Source organism: Mauremys reevesii, linkage group 4 (genome assembly GCF_016161935.1).
Source record: "Mauremys reevesii isolate NIE-2019 linkage group 4, ASM1616193v1, whole genome shotgun sequence".
NCBI lineage: Eukaryota > Metazoa > Chordata > Testudines > Geoemydidae > Mauremys > Mauremys reevesii.
In genome coordinates, this window is record NC_052626.1 from 80,872,528 (window position 1) to 80,888,036 (window position 15,509).

Sequence of the window (15,509 nt, forward strand, 5' to 3'; positions counted from 1 at the left end):
TGCCTCTGCACATCAGCGGAAGCATTCTATGTATAAGTCCAGACTGTCGTTTTTGACCCTCAGGAGGAGTCCATGTGGAGTTCTTCTTCTTGTGTTGTTGGTGGGGGGCATCTGTGTATCAGTGCACTGTTTAGTGTTATCTTGAAAGTATTCTTTGAGTCGGAGATGGTGAAAGCAGGCTTCCAGATCACCGCAGAACTGTTTCATGTTCGTGGGGGTGGTGGGGCAAAAAGAGACAGGCATAGTAACAGGATGGCAAGCTCTAGGATCCACAAAGGCACATAGGCATTGCAATGCTGCATCATGGCGCTTAACTTTTAAGTGCTTAGTAAGTCACAGGCACAACACTGTAACCTGATTAATGGGGAGAGATAACACTCCACAAAAGCCGGGATGTCAGGCTTCAATCCACCTCAGCTAGCTAATGGGAGATTCCAACAACAGTGGTGTGTCCTATGCCCCCTCCCCCTTTTGGAGATAAGTCCAGGCTGCAGGAAAGCACGGAAGTATCTAGCTCTGATAGCAATCTATGAATGGGAACCCACCGCCTGGAGTCAGGCAGCTTAGGCTCCTCAGGTCTTTCAGTGAGAATGAGTGAGGCACCTGCCTTGCTCCATGCAAAATCTCTGGAGGACCCATAGGAACTGCCCACCTTCAACTTTTAGCTGAGTAGTTAGAGCACTTCCCTAGGATATGGGAGACTCACTTTCAATACCACCCTCTGCTTGTGGTGGGGAGGATTTGAATAGGGGTCTCCTACCTTTCAGGACAGTGCTCTAACCACTGAGCTATATGATATTTTAATGGTGGGAGAGGGGGTGTCCTGACATCTCTCCTGTTGCAACTGTTCCACTGTGGCTAAAAAGTGGTTGGTGCAGGACCTGAGGTCTCCCATGTCAGTGTCCTAACCATTGGACTGCAGAGTCATTCTATCTCTGGCCCAATGACTGTTCCACTGTGAATAAATACTCAAATAGTCATGGGGAAAGAGGTGGAGAGACTCTGTGAGTGGGGAGACCCTAGGCCAGTTCCACTATTCTAATCACTTATACATGGTGGAACAGCTTCCTCAGGAGAGACTGAGGGTACCCCAGCTCCATAGCTCAGTAATTAGAGCACTTTCCTGAGAGGTAGGATTTGAACAGGAGTCTCCCATCTCCCCCTGAGGCAAAGAGAGGAATTGAACCTGGGTCTCCCACATCCTCAGGAGATGCTCTCACCACTGGGCTGCAAGTTATAAGATGAGCAGTTCTTTCTCCAGGTGGATTTTGAAAGGGTCCTGATCCAGCAGGAGCCCTCTGAGCATGCCTAACAGATTGAGCCCTGCACCTGATGTAGGTGGCCAAATGCCTGTCTTCTCTGATTTGTGAATTGCTCTGGGACTTGGTGGGAGATGGGCAGTAGTGTGCATGCCCAGAAGCAGAAATGTAGGCATCTAGGGAACTCTGACTGAAAACTTAGGCACTGAGTAAGTTTAGGTGCCTACAGGCATCAATGGGAGTTTTGAGGATTCCACTGGAACCAAAATTGGATGTCAGTGCTTAAGTGTCAGCAGGGCCGGCTCCAGACCCCAGCGCGCCAAGCGTGCGCTTGGGGCAGCATTTTGCTGGCAGGGCGGCAGGCGGCTCTGGCGGACCTTCCGCAGTCATGCCTGCGGGAGGTCCACCGGAGCCGCGGGACCAGCGGACCTCCCACAGGCACGACTGCGGAGGGTTCGCTGGTCCCGCGGCTCGGGTGGACCTCCCGCAGGCGTGCCTGTGGATGCTCCACCGGAGCCGCGCCCTCCGCAGGCACGTCTGCAAGAGGTCCCCCGGAGCCGCAGGACCGACGACCGGCAGCGCGCCCCCTGCGGCGTGCCGCCCTGCTTGGGGCAGCCAAATTCCTAGAGCCGCCCCTGAGTGTCAGGTTTAAGTTAACTCTGGGGTTTAGGCACCTAAGTAGCTTTGTGGGATCTGGACCTAGGATCCTACATAGGGATGCAGGGCTCCACTGTCAAGTCCTTTCTTCACTTGCTTGAACCTCTGCATGAAAGTGCAGGATAACTCCTGCTGAATCAGTTTGGCACATGCATGTTAACTCCAACAAGGATATAAAAGAAGTTGGAGCCACCTTCTAGGTGGATTGAGTTGTACGTTTTGCCGTTTGAGTTACCAATAAAAACCAAACCCCAGGAAGAGTAGGCAATTTGGACTATATAGAGTTCAGAGCAGATGGGGACTGAGTGTCCCTGCAGTCATATAATGTGATACATCAGCTAACTCAGAAGTCAATTCATGTAACTGCTGCAAATTCTTGCAGATATTTTCTAGGCATCAGGCATATGTTCCCCATTAGGGAATCTTTATGGTCCTAGAGATGTTTAACATAGACCAGTTTGCAGGCTGTTGTGGGTGCAGGAATTCCACACCTCAAATATGTGGCAGTGAGCAGAAGGCTGAAGGGATGGGACATGGCATATAAGGGATTAATTATTCTCTTTCCTTTTGTGTTGAAATGTGGAGGTGGAGCTGCCCATCCTACTTGTGCTCATTTTTTCCCTCCCCAATTGTCCATCTAGTACAAGCAAGATCTCTGAAGTGAGCCACCTTAGCTGGGCTAAAGCACTGTGACTCTGGGTTACTTCACGTCTGTACCCATGCCCATAACCTTAAGGCTTACCCTAAACGGGAGCAGAATTTCCTGTGGAATGCAGGGCCAGTGTAACCACTAGGCCAACTAGGTGACCGCCTAAGGTGCCAAGATTTGGGGGTGCCAAAAAGCGGTGCCCCAAAAAAATTTTTTACACGGTGCACAGCAGCATCCCTCCTAATCCTGCTGCTGCTCCCAGGGCAGGAGCCAACACTGGGCTCCAGCGACCTGCTGGGGCACAGAGGCGGCAGGCAGCACCCGAGCATGCAGCCGCCTCCTCCCTGGGCTCCAACTGTTCCAGCTCCCACCCTCTCCAGCCCGTGCACCCCCGGCCGGGTGCTTCCCCCACGCAGCAGCAGCCGGAGCTGGGGGTGGGGTGGGAAGTTGCTTCAGGCCCCCCGGTTCAGGGAGCCGGGAAAGTTGGAGGCCAGAGGAGGCGGCTGCATGCTCGGATGCTGCCCGCCGCCTCTGTCCCCCGCAGCGCACCAGAGCCCAGTGTTGGCTCCTGCCCTGGGAGCGGCAGCGGGATGCGGCGCAGGACTAGGAGGGATGCTTCTGTGGACCGTGGCCACCAGGCAGAGTGGGATTTCCTGTGAAATGTTCCTGACCATCGCCGTCTGGCTGGTTTGGCAGGAAACCTTTGTGGCACCGACCCCTACGGCCAATGACCTGAACCTGGGAGTTGTAAGTTGCAGCCACTCGGGGTCCCCTTTCCCTCATGTTGCAAGGGCCAAGCCTCCACAGCTCAAAAAAACCTTGGACTTTCTAGTTGTATTTCCCTGTATGGATTAATCTGGTATATCTATGAGAAAACCTATCTAAAAAGTTATGTGATTAAATACTTGATATTTGTATTAACCTAACTTTCAAAAATATGCCCCAACTTTTTTTATTTGCAGCGTTTAAATCAAGAAAACAATTCCAGCTGCAATGATGTATCCTGCTCTTTAAACTGTTCAGAAAGCCACAGCATGCAAAGAAATTAATGTAACTAACATTTTAAAAAGTAATTCAACTGCTTATAAAACACAGCCACAAAACTAGGAAAATCATGTCAAGACTGTTGGTTTCACACTTCCCACATAAGGAAGTGATTAGTAAAGTAAGAAACACATATTATGCATAAGCGGAGTCAATGTCAAATAGAAACAGAAGTTTCAGTAAATATTAGTTTAAACTTAAAGACAAACTTTACAATATGAAATCATACGGGAGGGGCCTATTTTATAAAGAACATTTCAAAAAAGCACTTTTCAGCAGTTATTGGGAAGTTGTCAGGTCATTTTTAAGTTGAGATATCAAAGGTCTGCAAATCTGTTATTGAACTTATTACTATGAACACTTGAAAAGGACCTGGGTGAGGGGGTTTAGCTACAGGGACATATGATTTTATACAATTCCTTGTGCTGTCACATTATTTAAAAGAGACAAAGTGGATGAGGTGATACCTTTTATTGGACCAACTTCTGTTAGTGAGAGGGACAAGTTTTTGAGCTACACAGACAGGGGCGGCTCTAGGATTTGCGCCGCCCCAAGCAGGGCAGCACGCCGCGGGGGGCGCTCTGGCAGTCGCCGGTCCCATGGCTCCGGTGGACCTCCTGCAGACGTGCCTGCGGAGGGTCTGCTGGTCCCGCGGCTCTGGTGGACCTCCCGCAGGCGTGCCTGCGGATGCTCCACCGAAGCCGCGGGACCAGGGGACCCTCCGCAGGCATGCCTGCAGGAGGTCCACCGGAGCCACCTGCCGCCCTCCCACGGGACGCCACCCCAAGCATGCGCTTGGCGCGCTGGGGTCTAGAGCCGGCCCTGTACACAGAGTTCTTCTTCAGGTCTGTAAAGGTACTAACAGTGTCACAGCTAAACACTAGATCTAACAGATAGTTTAGCACAAGTAATTAGCACATATTCAAGGGGACCATTCAAGGTGAAGTAGCCCATTAACTCCCTTGTAATTCCAGGACAAAAGGGGAGATTAGTGGGTTGCAGGTTTTTGTAATTAACCATAAATCCAGTATCTTTATGAAGATCATGATTTTTAATGTCTAGCAACGTTTTGAATTCAAGCTCCCAGGCTCATATTTTGAAAAGTGTTTTGCAGGTTTCCTTTGAGGATGAGGACTGATAGGTCAGATATCGAGTGGTTTTGTGGGGGCCCCACTCATGAGTTCTGAATGTTTGAGGTTGGCAGAACTGAATATTACATCATGTCACCAAAGAAATTTAAGTCAAGGTTTCTCAAACTTTTTCACAGGCCACATCTTAATACAGTGATTGTTTCATGGGCCAAATCCTCCCTCTCCGACAATCACATTGTGTGTCCAAATATGGTAACCCTACCTACGCCAGCTCTGCATTGCAGGCACAAGCGTTCTGCTTCACTAGGATACGAAGTGGCAATGATGACAGCCATTACCCATTCTGGCAGGCTGTTTATAATACTAAGTTTACTAGTTTTCGGAGGTTGTTGACTGAGGCTAACTATTTTTGTTGAGTTGTTTCCAATCTAAGACTCTGGCAATTGCTGCTGCATCATTTTGCTAATACTTTGTGTCAATTGTGTATGTATGTTAAGTATTTGAGTGTATATGTTTATCATGTGCCAATATGCGTGTGTAGGTTGTTGAAATTTGTCATATTGATATTGTCAGTTGTTGTTGTATGACGGAGTATCCGCCATTCTAATTTTATTAATTTTATTAATAACGATAATGGGATATTCTAAAGGTAGAATAAAATGTGGTAGATTTTGATATGAAAGAATGAAGGAAGGAAGTATACGTGACTAAAAAGGTTGTACTTCCCATTACAACCAACATTGCTTAATTTTAAGGAAAAGTCATCTTGGTTTCTTAATCAATGTTTACGTCAAACAGGGGGTGCAAGGTGGAAGTTTCGCCTAGGGCGCAAAATATCCTTGCACTGGCCCTGGTGGAATGAAACACCTGCTCTGGGAGTAATGAGGGGCAGGGTTGTTTGCCGCAACATCAAACGTATTTTCTATATGACTCCAACTTTGTTTCGGTTTGACTCATTGTCCTTGCAACATTTTCTCCATTGTGATGTGGTTCTAGCCCAGTGGTTCTCAACCTATTTACCATTCTGGGCCTCATATGCAGCCCTCAATGTATAACATGAGCCACATCCACACAATATATATACTATCTCTATGGCACTGAGGATGTGCAGCTGTGTGCTTATTGAGCTGATTGGCCCATGGGCTGCAGGTTGAGAATCACTGTTATAGCCAGTGGGCACCAGTCCACGGTCCCAGAAGAGTTAAAACACTTCAGTGGAGGCATTTCATGCAATATTTCTATGGCTGACAAATATGTGACCTATAAGACTGTGGCATTTAGTCTGGTGCAGAGGAGTGCATGGGGAACACCACTTTTCTTCTCTCTGACAGGGCCGCCCAGAGGGGGGGACAAGTGGAGCAATTTGCCCCAGGCCCCACAGGGGCCCCCATGAGAGTTTTTCGGGGGCCCTGGAGTGGGGTCCTTCACTCGCTTCGGGGGCCCCGGAAAACTCTCGCGGGGCCCGGGGCCCTGGAGCTTCTTCTGCTCCAGGTCTTCGGTGGCAATTTGGCAATGGGGGATCCTTCCGCCCTGGAACCCGCTGCCGAGGTGCCCCAAAGACCCACGGCAGGGGGTCCTTCTGCCCCGGGACCCGCCGCCCCCATCGCCAAAGACCCCAGGTCCCCTGAATCCTCTGGGCGGCCTTGCTCTCTGAAAACTTTTCCCGAATTGTGCCATGATGTCTCATGGCTGTGTGACAATCCCATATTGTATTGTGATGTAATGATACAATGTTATAATGTTCAGCAGCAATATCATACTTTTACAGTGCGGCATGGCACCCTGAGTAAATTCTGGACTCTAACGATGCGGCAGGCCAGTCTTGCATGATACACCAAAGAATTAGGAAAGCAGTCTGTCCAACAAATACCAGGTCTAGTACAGTCACTCCGTATGGTATGCCCTGCTTGATCATACAATGCATACATATGAACAAGAGGTTACACAGATATGGAGGCTTCAAATCTCTTGTATAAAAAGAGGCAATTCTAGGGTAAAGGAAAGAGCACCATCTAGTGGACAATGGTACAAAATCAAAAGCAGTACATATCCTTCATAGAGTTCACTGGAACCAGGCTTGCAACCTTGCTTTCAATAAGGTAATAAGAACTAGGAGTACTTGTGGCACCTTAGAGACTAACAAATTTATTTGGGCATAAGCTTTGATGGGCTAAAACCCACTTCATTGGATGCATGCAGTGGAAAATAAAGTAGGAAGATATATATATATACACAGAGAACATGAAAAAATGGGTGTTGCCATACCAACTCTAATGAGACTAATCAATTAAGGTGGGCTATTAGCAGGAAAAAAAACTTTTGTAGTGATAATCAGGATGGCCCATTTCAAGAAGGTGTGAGTAACAGTAGGGGAAAAATTAGCATGGGGAAATAGTTTTTGCTTTGTGTAGGGACCCATCCACTCCCAGTCTTTATTCAAGCTTTAATTTAATGATGTCCAGTTTGCAAATTAATTCCAGTTCTGCATTTTCTCGTTGGAATCTGTTTTAGAAGTTTTTTGAAGTTCCTATTTCCCCATGCTAATTTTCCCCTACTGTTACTTACACATTCTTGTCAACTGTTTGAAATGGGCCATCCTGATTATCACTACAAAAGTTTTTTTTCCTCCTGCTGATAATAGCCCACTTTAATTGATTAGTCTCCTTAGAGTTGGTATGGCAACACCCATTTTTTCATGTTCTCTGTGTGTATGTATGTGTGTATATATATATATATATATATATATATATATCTTCCTACAGTATTTTCCACTGCATGCATCCAATGAAGTGGGCTGTAGCCCGCGAAAGCTTATGCCCAAATAAATTTGTTAGTCTCTATGGTGCCACAAGTACTCCTGTTCTTTTTGCTGATACAGACTAACACTGAAATAAGGAAATAATAATCCCTGACTAGTGCAACTAATCAGAAGGAATTGCACAAATGAGTAAAGTTTGCAGTATAGTAGTGGAGGGTCTGGGGTTAGCTAATGGGTTTAATTTAAATGGCCAGATAAAATAAGATTCTCAGATAGGACACTTTTTTAAAGAAAAACTGATTGTATTGCTAGTGTAAAGAAAACAAAGTTGGTATTGACTAGAGGGAAAAGGTACTCACTATCCTGTTCTGTACTACTACTACCCTGCCCCGTCATGCTTTAACTACTGGCTTGACTACCACTCTAAAATGCAACCTCAAGAATACTGGAGTGCTCTACCTTAATCGGTGAAGTTCATTGAGTTTTCAACACTGCCTCCCTACTGCCCTTAAACTTCATAAATCATTTCATTTCAAGCACCTGACTTGGCACCATAGACCTTAATTCTTCTTGCAGCTTACAAGTAATATTGTGAAAATGTTGTAGTTTTAAAACAGGAAAAAAAGCCAAAAACATAGTAGCCAGCCTGACTGTTGTGCAAGGAACAGACCTTACTCTAGTGTTTCATACTGCATTCCTGTAACAACAACAACACAAGTATGTCAGGAGTTTGGGTCTTATCAGTGATGAAGCAACTTTCTAGTTGCATAACTTTATATGCCATATGGAATTTGCATTCAGACGATCCAAGCACAATGGGCAATGCCTCAAAAGGTTGGTCAATCCCAGTGATCCCATCACTGGGGAACTAGGCACTGTTTAATGACACAGACAGGAGCACTGGGTTTTGGACAGTGAAGATGACTTACCTCATCTAGGTCGGTGTAGCAGTGAAAATCCTGGGAGCACCTGTATGGGCAATGACCCCCCACAGCAGCAGCTGCAGAAATTCAGAAATCGCAACATCAAGAGCAGAGTTGCTGAGTCACCAACTAGTTTCCATAAATGAGGTTGCAGGCCAGATCTTTGGCTGATGTAAATCTGTGCATCTCCAGTGAGTTTTAAATGAGCTATGCAGATTTATAATAGCTGAGCATCTGGCAAGTTGATTGTAGGCGTCACTTTACGCCAACGTGACTATATTTCAGTTTTTGGTGAATGAGAGAGAGATCAGGCTGTCTAAACAGTAGTTATCAGAGGGCAGGGTTAATCCTCTTTCACTAAGCATGGAATGTCAATGTATTTAAGATATACTGGTACAAAGTTTGTAAAGTCTGTCCTGAATGGAAGGCAGTCACTATTAAATGTCAGGCCCAGATTTTCAGAACTGCATGAACAAGAACACATCTAATATTCAAATACAATTACCACAATTGCGCACACAATTGTAATAAATATAGGCCATCTTAGACATCCTACCATTAATATTCACCATTCTGGCAGCTGGGTGCACAATACCAGTAATGACACATGCAATCGCCATGAATTTTTGTGTGCCTACATGCATACTCGCAATTCTGAAATGTTGAACCTACCTATTCTCTTTTCTCCACGTTATTCCATGTGGAAGTACTCCTTTTACATTTCTAGTGTTCCCTAATAGAATCAAGACCTCTGTCCATTCCCAAACTTCCTGCTCAGCTAAGTAAAACAATCCAATGAGCGGAGTATGCAGGTGTCTTTTTACGACATTCTTACACTAATTACACAGTATTTGACATTATCCCTCCTGTCACATCATGTAGCTATGGATCCTTGTTCTCATAAGTCATGGGCTGAAGCCACAAAATTCAGACCCAGATCTGGATTTTGAACACACTAGAGCTTGGGTGTTTGGCTCTGGTGGGACCAATGTATTGGTTTAACCTGTTATAAAGATGGGGACTGACTCTTTGCAAAATGTGGGTCAAGACTTGGATTTAGAGTTCCAGTACTCCTAAGGTAAAGGGATAGCTGAACCCCACCCAGGTCCACTCCCGTCTGTACTCAGAATAATGCTTACAAAAGCACCTGAGAAAGGTTGACCAGAAAACAACTTCATTTTGCTAAATTTTTTGAGGGCATGAAATTTTATTTTTATTCTGAGGTAGAATGAAAACAAGATCATTGGAGCTTCTTCAGGAGAGACTCTGCATAGCCTGGGACAAGATTCAAGTGCCTGCTCTGCCTTAGAGCAGTTTGTATCCCAGATCTCTCCAACCAAACAGAGTAGGGACTTGAACCTGAATCTCCCATGGCCTGTGCCCTAACCACCAGTCTAGAATCTCTTGGGGGCTGGTTTTGACCAGAAATGCCAGTCCTGATTAAATTTTGTTAAAATCAACATTTAAATTTTGATGAAAGGGCATTTTCCAACAGAAAAATGTTCAGTTGGAAAAATTAACCAGCTCTACCTCTAAGAAAGACAGTTACTGGTAGTAGTATAATAATAAAAATAGAAACCTTAACCCATCACTAGGGATTTAAAGAGGTGGCTGTCCATCAACCAATGACCATACGGGACAGGTAGATAGTGAGCTACACTCTGCTGTCACATTTTCTATTGTGTTTGCGGGTAGTATATAAGACCAGAGCCTGTCTTTGCCATTCCTTGTGTGCCAAATGGCAACAAGGCACCCGAAGTGCTTTATCAATCATGTAAAATCTATCTCAGAGCTGGACTCATGGATCAAAACCTGCACCCACGGAGAACAAGAATCTGGGTCATGGTGTCTCAGATGTGCAGCACTTCACCTGAAGCAGAGGGAGCTGAGAGGGCAGACAAGAGCTGTCCTCAGCTTGTCCCCTGGAAGTCACTCGAGCATACATTTCAGAAGGGAAGGTGCTATTGCTGCCCTATAATAACGATTTATCTTGAGGGTTTCTTAGCTAATCTTTCTCCTTCTTCACAGTAGTGCCTAGGCACCAATTTATCCATCCAGTATTTTTTCATCATATTTCATTTGGTTTGCTGGTTTCAGAGCTGATCTCATGTAAAACAACAACCTCCCCCAAAAAAGGCTCCATGCTCTTAGTTGAGAAGAGCTGTGGTTTTTTGTTTGTTTAAAAAAGTTTTCTTTTAAAAATACCTTGGCTCCCTTCATTTCCAAAGGTATCTGATTGTTTAAACAATCTGATATTCACTCTGTAAAATGGCTTCGACCTTGCTGATCAGAATATGTGACATCAGCATCAGTTATGTGACTTGCTTGGCTGGAGATTCTGTAGCTGTTCCATAGACTAGAGGAGCTTTGACTATTACCTTAATTTTAGGAATATTTATAGAGAGTCTAATCATCTGCTGTCCTGAGTGCCCTTAACCCACAGGGAGTTGAGCCTGCTCAGTACCAAGCACGAGATTCACAGCTCTTCACAAGATCATCCCCTTAATTCTGATTTTTTTTTTGAGATGATAGGACTGGTTGTAAAACAAATTCATGTATCCGGTGCAAGTCCTAGTTTGCCGAATTAATTGTTGTTGTTGGGTGTAATTGATTGTTTCTGATTAGCAGAATTTGGAGCAAAATCACATTTTTGTGGACTAAACAAAAGCTATCTTATACTCTATTGATAGAAATGGAATAAAAGCATGTCCAAAACTAGAAAGTATTCTCTAGGGCACAGCACCTAGATACTATGGTGACTTGAGCTCTATAAATACAATTTATAGTCCCCTTTTCTGCTAATTCAGACTCCTATGTAAATTGGTAAATATCCTCAATCTCTAAATTCCGATTTTTTTTAATGGGCTTTTCTAATTTGGTCTAGTTAAAGTTATTCATCACATTTCCTCCTAAGAATTGCTGTATTATATTTCCCATACAGTAACAGATTGGCTGCTGCTGCTATTCAGCTCAAAAAAGAACTGCATTTGTGGTGTATGGCTGACCTGGATACTTGCAGCCCTCTAGAAAAGCACTTAGCCATGTAGGTAATTTGAAGAATGTGACTAGATCCAATTAAGTCAGTGGGATTATTTGCATTCTTAAAACTATGCATGTGCAGTGCTCTGGTTTCCAGTCAGTGTAAGTACTGCAGGGCTCTTCAGGATGAAATTTACTATATACATATTCTATTAACTATGCAATTGTTCCTGTGTTTAGAGCAGATATAGCTTAAGAGAAGTCCATAAGTGCTAGGCACTTTCCTAAAAGGAAAAAGTTCAGGGGGTTTCATGAAGCAAGAAATAATAGAATGATACTTGTGGCTGATGAAACTGTGAAGAAAGAAATGATGGAATGGTTCTTGTGGCTGTGAAACTGACACTGCTGATGACTGCAAAAGCAACCTATGGCAACTATATACCCAGGGGCAGCTCTAGGCATTTTGCCGCTCCAAGCACGGCAGGCAGGCTGCCTTCGGCAGCTTGCCTGCGGGAAGTCCCCAGTCCCGCGGATTCGGTGGCACGCCTGCGGGAGGTCCGCCAAAGCCGCGGGACCAGCGGACCCTCCGCAGGCATGCCACCAAAGGCAACCTGCCTGCCGCCCTCACGGCAACCGGCAGAGCACCCCCTGTGGCTTGCCTCCCCAGGCACGTGCTTGGCGTGCTGGTGCCTGGAGCCGCCCCTGTATATACCAACACCATGAATCCCACTCCTGCTGTAGACAATATGACGTGTTCCGACATATCTTCAAATTCCAAGGCATGATACAAGAAGAAAGGGGAGCTCTGAAAGGGACATGATAAGCTCCAAGAGGAAATAAGAACAGACAGATATTGGGTGTTTTTATAAATGTACTAGAGCAAGTTTCCCAATCCATCCCTACAGCCATCCACTCCTGGGAACCTCATCTCAAGGCCAGGTTCCTCTGTCACAAAAATGAAGAGAGACATAAATATAAGCAAGTGTTGTTGACCCCTGACAAATTGCTATCTGACTTGGCATCTGGAACAGTCCAAGCATGTTCATACCTGTCAATATCTGAAAGCTATAATGATGGGTTGGAAGTGAAATAGGGGCATGCCTTTTAACTTCCTTCAGCATTGGGCTGGAGATGCTTTTGGAACCAGTATCAAGGAAAACAGATGAAAATAGGAACAGTGGGCATGCACCACGGAGCATTCCCAGGTGAGGTCCACACAACCAGCATAGGGGACGGTTACTTGGATGGCTGGGGAGCTAGCCTGGGACTTGTGAGACCTGGATGCAATTCCCTACTCTGCCACAGCTTCCTGTGTGACCTTGGATGAGTTTGTCATCTATAGAAAGGTGATCATAGGGAAGGCCTATCTCACCAGGGTGTTGAGGATAAACACATTAAAAATGGCAAGGTGCTCAGATACTACAACAATGGGGCCATATAAAAACCTTCAATATTTCCTTTACCTTGGATAGGTCTTAATCTGTCTTCATTTTAATTGTTTGTGCTCTGCAATCATATCACTTTGTGTTGTGGTCCATCCAGCTCACCTAAAATAAGCCTGGTCAGGCTTGGTGCACAACTGGATGAAAGACTTCCTGCTAGGAAGTGGTGCTGGTGATATAATAGCTGGGACAGTACTGTCTGAATGCCTGAAGGTGTCTTTAGAAGGCTCTCTGCTGCTTGAGGCGCTGTCTTTCAGATGAGCTGAAATATCTGTATTCATTGTGGTAATTAAAGATCAAACGGCCCTTTTTGCAAGAGCAGCCAACTGACTCCTGTTTCACTTCCTGTCTTAACCTGTTATGTAGTGGTGTTTTGCACCGTTAAACAGCTGCTGCATTTCACACCAGAACTGGCTGCATTTCAGGGAAATGATCTCTCAAATGTATTAATTTAAAAAAAAACTGAAGCAGTTTGGGATGGGATTTATGTAATAAATGTAAATGGATAAAGATGGGGTTTTTTAAAGACATCTAAGCCAGTTTCACAAGGAGAAATTTGGTAAAGTGTATCCCAGGTGTTAGTGGCAATGCAGTAGAATGAAGTGCTGATGAGTGAACCCTGTTGTGCTCCCTGTGCCCCTCTACATAAGTAATCTGACTGTTTTCTCAAGAAACAAAGAAACCCTGGTAAGGAAGAAAAAGAAAAAGATGTTTAACCAGGAATTTATTTAACATCAAAGTGCCTGAGGTTTAAAAAAAATTGCTTTCCTAATCCCTCCTGCACAGTGCCTCTTCCAAACCAATCAGAGACACACCATCAAGGCTCCACATGTAAGGTCTTGTGTTAAACTGCGGTTACCTTCTGGAAAGTCACTGTAAAAATGGCAGCACTTCCCTCCATACACCTGCTCCCTGTATAACTAATGAAATCTGGTGCCTGATTATCCCTGAAGAGCAAACTCAGCTCTGTGAGGATGAGCTGGATTCTGTTCTGCCTCCTGCATCATCAATTGGCCTATCAGGGAAGCTCCAGTTGCAAGAGACAAAAATGAGTTTGCAAAGTGGGCCATTAGAAAAAATCATCTTCTGACTTGTAAAGTGAAAACACTTCTTCTGAAAGGGAGAAAGCCAGTCACCTCTCTACATTTTCCTGACTATAATAACACTGAATATATGAGGGTTGGGTTATTTTAGGGATGGGTTTTCCCCTGGTTGGGAGGGTCAGGCTTTAACTAACCCCAAAGTCAATAGGAGATAGAAAATGAGCATTTATCTATTTTGTTTTTATGTAAGCAAGCCAAAACACAAGTCCTGTCCCCAAATCCTCTGCTTCTTTCTAAACTCTAGGTTGGCTAACTCTGGGAGGTGTCTCCATTTCAGTTATTCCAGAGTCCTACTCAGGAGCATGGTGAGTCTTTCCAAAACATTGTTTTTGTTAAATAATGAGATGGCCAGACAGTCACTTTCTTCTTTTTGCCTCTTTGTGTGAACACTGCACTCTTTCACACAGTCTCTGATTCATTCACTTTTACACAGTCTCTCCCACACAATCTTTCTCATACCCTCTGTCTCCCCCACACACAAAACTTGCACTCCCCATTGTGAGACCACCGTCCAATAAGATATGTCCCTTCAAAATGAATGCAGTCCCATGATGAACAGTGGAAATTCCAATGGCCATAGCTGCATGCCCTTGTCGCTGCACATGCTATGCCCTCTGTGGGGGGATGCACAAGGGGTTAAGTACTGTTCTTCATTCATATAAATAACTTGGTATTTGCCTGCTAATCCTTTATGCTTAATTCCTTAGCAGCCAGAATCATTGTTTGAGCCAACACGCTGGCGGCATGAAGCTTTCTTTGCCGCCCAAAGTATTTGAGACACAGACACAAAAAGTCGTCTTTCTTGCTGGAATTCCATGGAGCAAAAGGCTCGCTCCCCAGGGCTGCTGGTTTGACAGCTCACAAGGTCATTCTAAGGAAGAGCTCTACATGCTAAAATAATACAGACTTCCAAAGCCCTTTCCAAACATTAATAGACTAAGAGCACTTCTGAGTGATGGGTAAGTGCTGTTATAACTATTTTTCAGCTGATTAAACTGAAGCAGAGAGGTTAAGTGTCTTTACCCCACAGAAAGTCAACAGCAGAGCAGAAAATAAAACACAGGTCTCCTGATTCCTAGTTCCTTTCACCAGGCCCTATCCCATACTTTGAGCCACTCCACATGATGGTCCAAAAGATCCTGATAGCTTGGTAAACTGCCATGAGGAAAGCTCAGGTTGAGGGTGAATCTCTATTCATCTGGCCAGCTGGGGTTTGAAAGGGATTAATTCAGCAATTTGCAGTGTTGGATCTAGGAGTTTTGCTGCTTTCTGCAAAGAGGCCAATGTGCACTGTTCATACGTCACTTCACTCACATGTCCCAGCGCTGACCTATGCACCACTTCAGACACACTCTTTAGGGAGTTATGTTGGATGTAGATGGCACATGGTCCTTGTGCTGACCCTATGCACAGCAGTGAATTTTGTCCATAATTGCTAAACGTTTTGCCATCCTCTGTGACTGCCTGTTCTGCCTGTCGCACAGAACCAGCACTGAAGACTTGGGTCAAAATCTCGTTCCACTGAGGTTGAGTGGTAAAATCAATGGAGCGAGAATTTCACCCATGACCTTCAGTCTCCACCCCTGTAGAGCAGCCACACCATC

General features: G+C 45.0%; 1 protein-coding gene across 4 annotated transcripts in view; it reads left to right on the plus strand.

Annotated features, from left to right (window-relative positions):
* Positions 1 to 15,509, plus strand: part of ELF5 (E74 like ETS transcription factor 5) — a 49,635-nt gene that overhangs the window by 3,598 nt on the left and 30,528 nt on the right. Inside the window, exons 2-3 of one of the 4 annotated variants that reach the window (XM_039537351.1) lie at positions 14,150 to 14,210; positions 14,613 to 14,864. The exons of 2 other annotated variants lie outside the window; for them this stretch is intronic. The gene's annotated coding sequence lies outside the window, so the exon portion shown is untranslated. The remainder of the gene's footprint in view (positions 1 to 14,149; positions 14,211 to 14,612; positions 14,865 to 15,509) is intronic. One more of the 4 variants, XM_039537350.1, reaches the window with a different exon arrangement.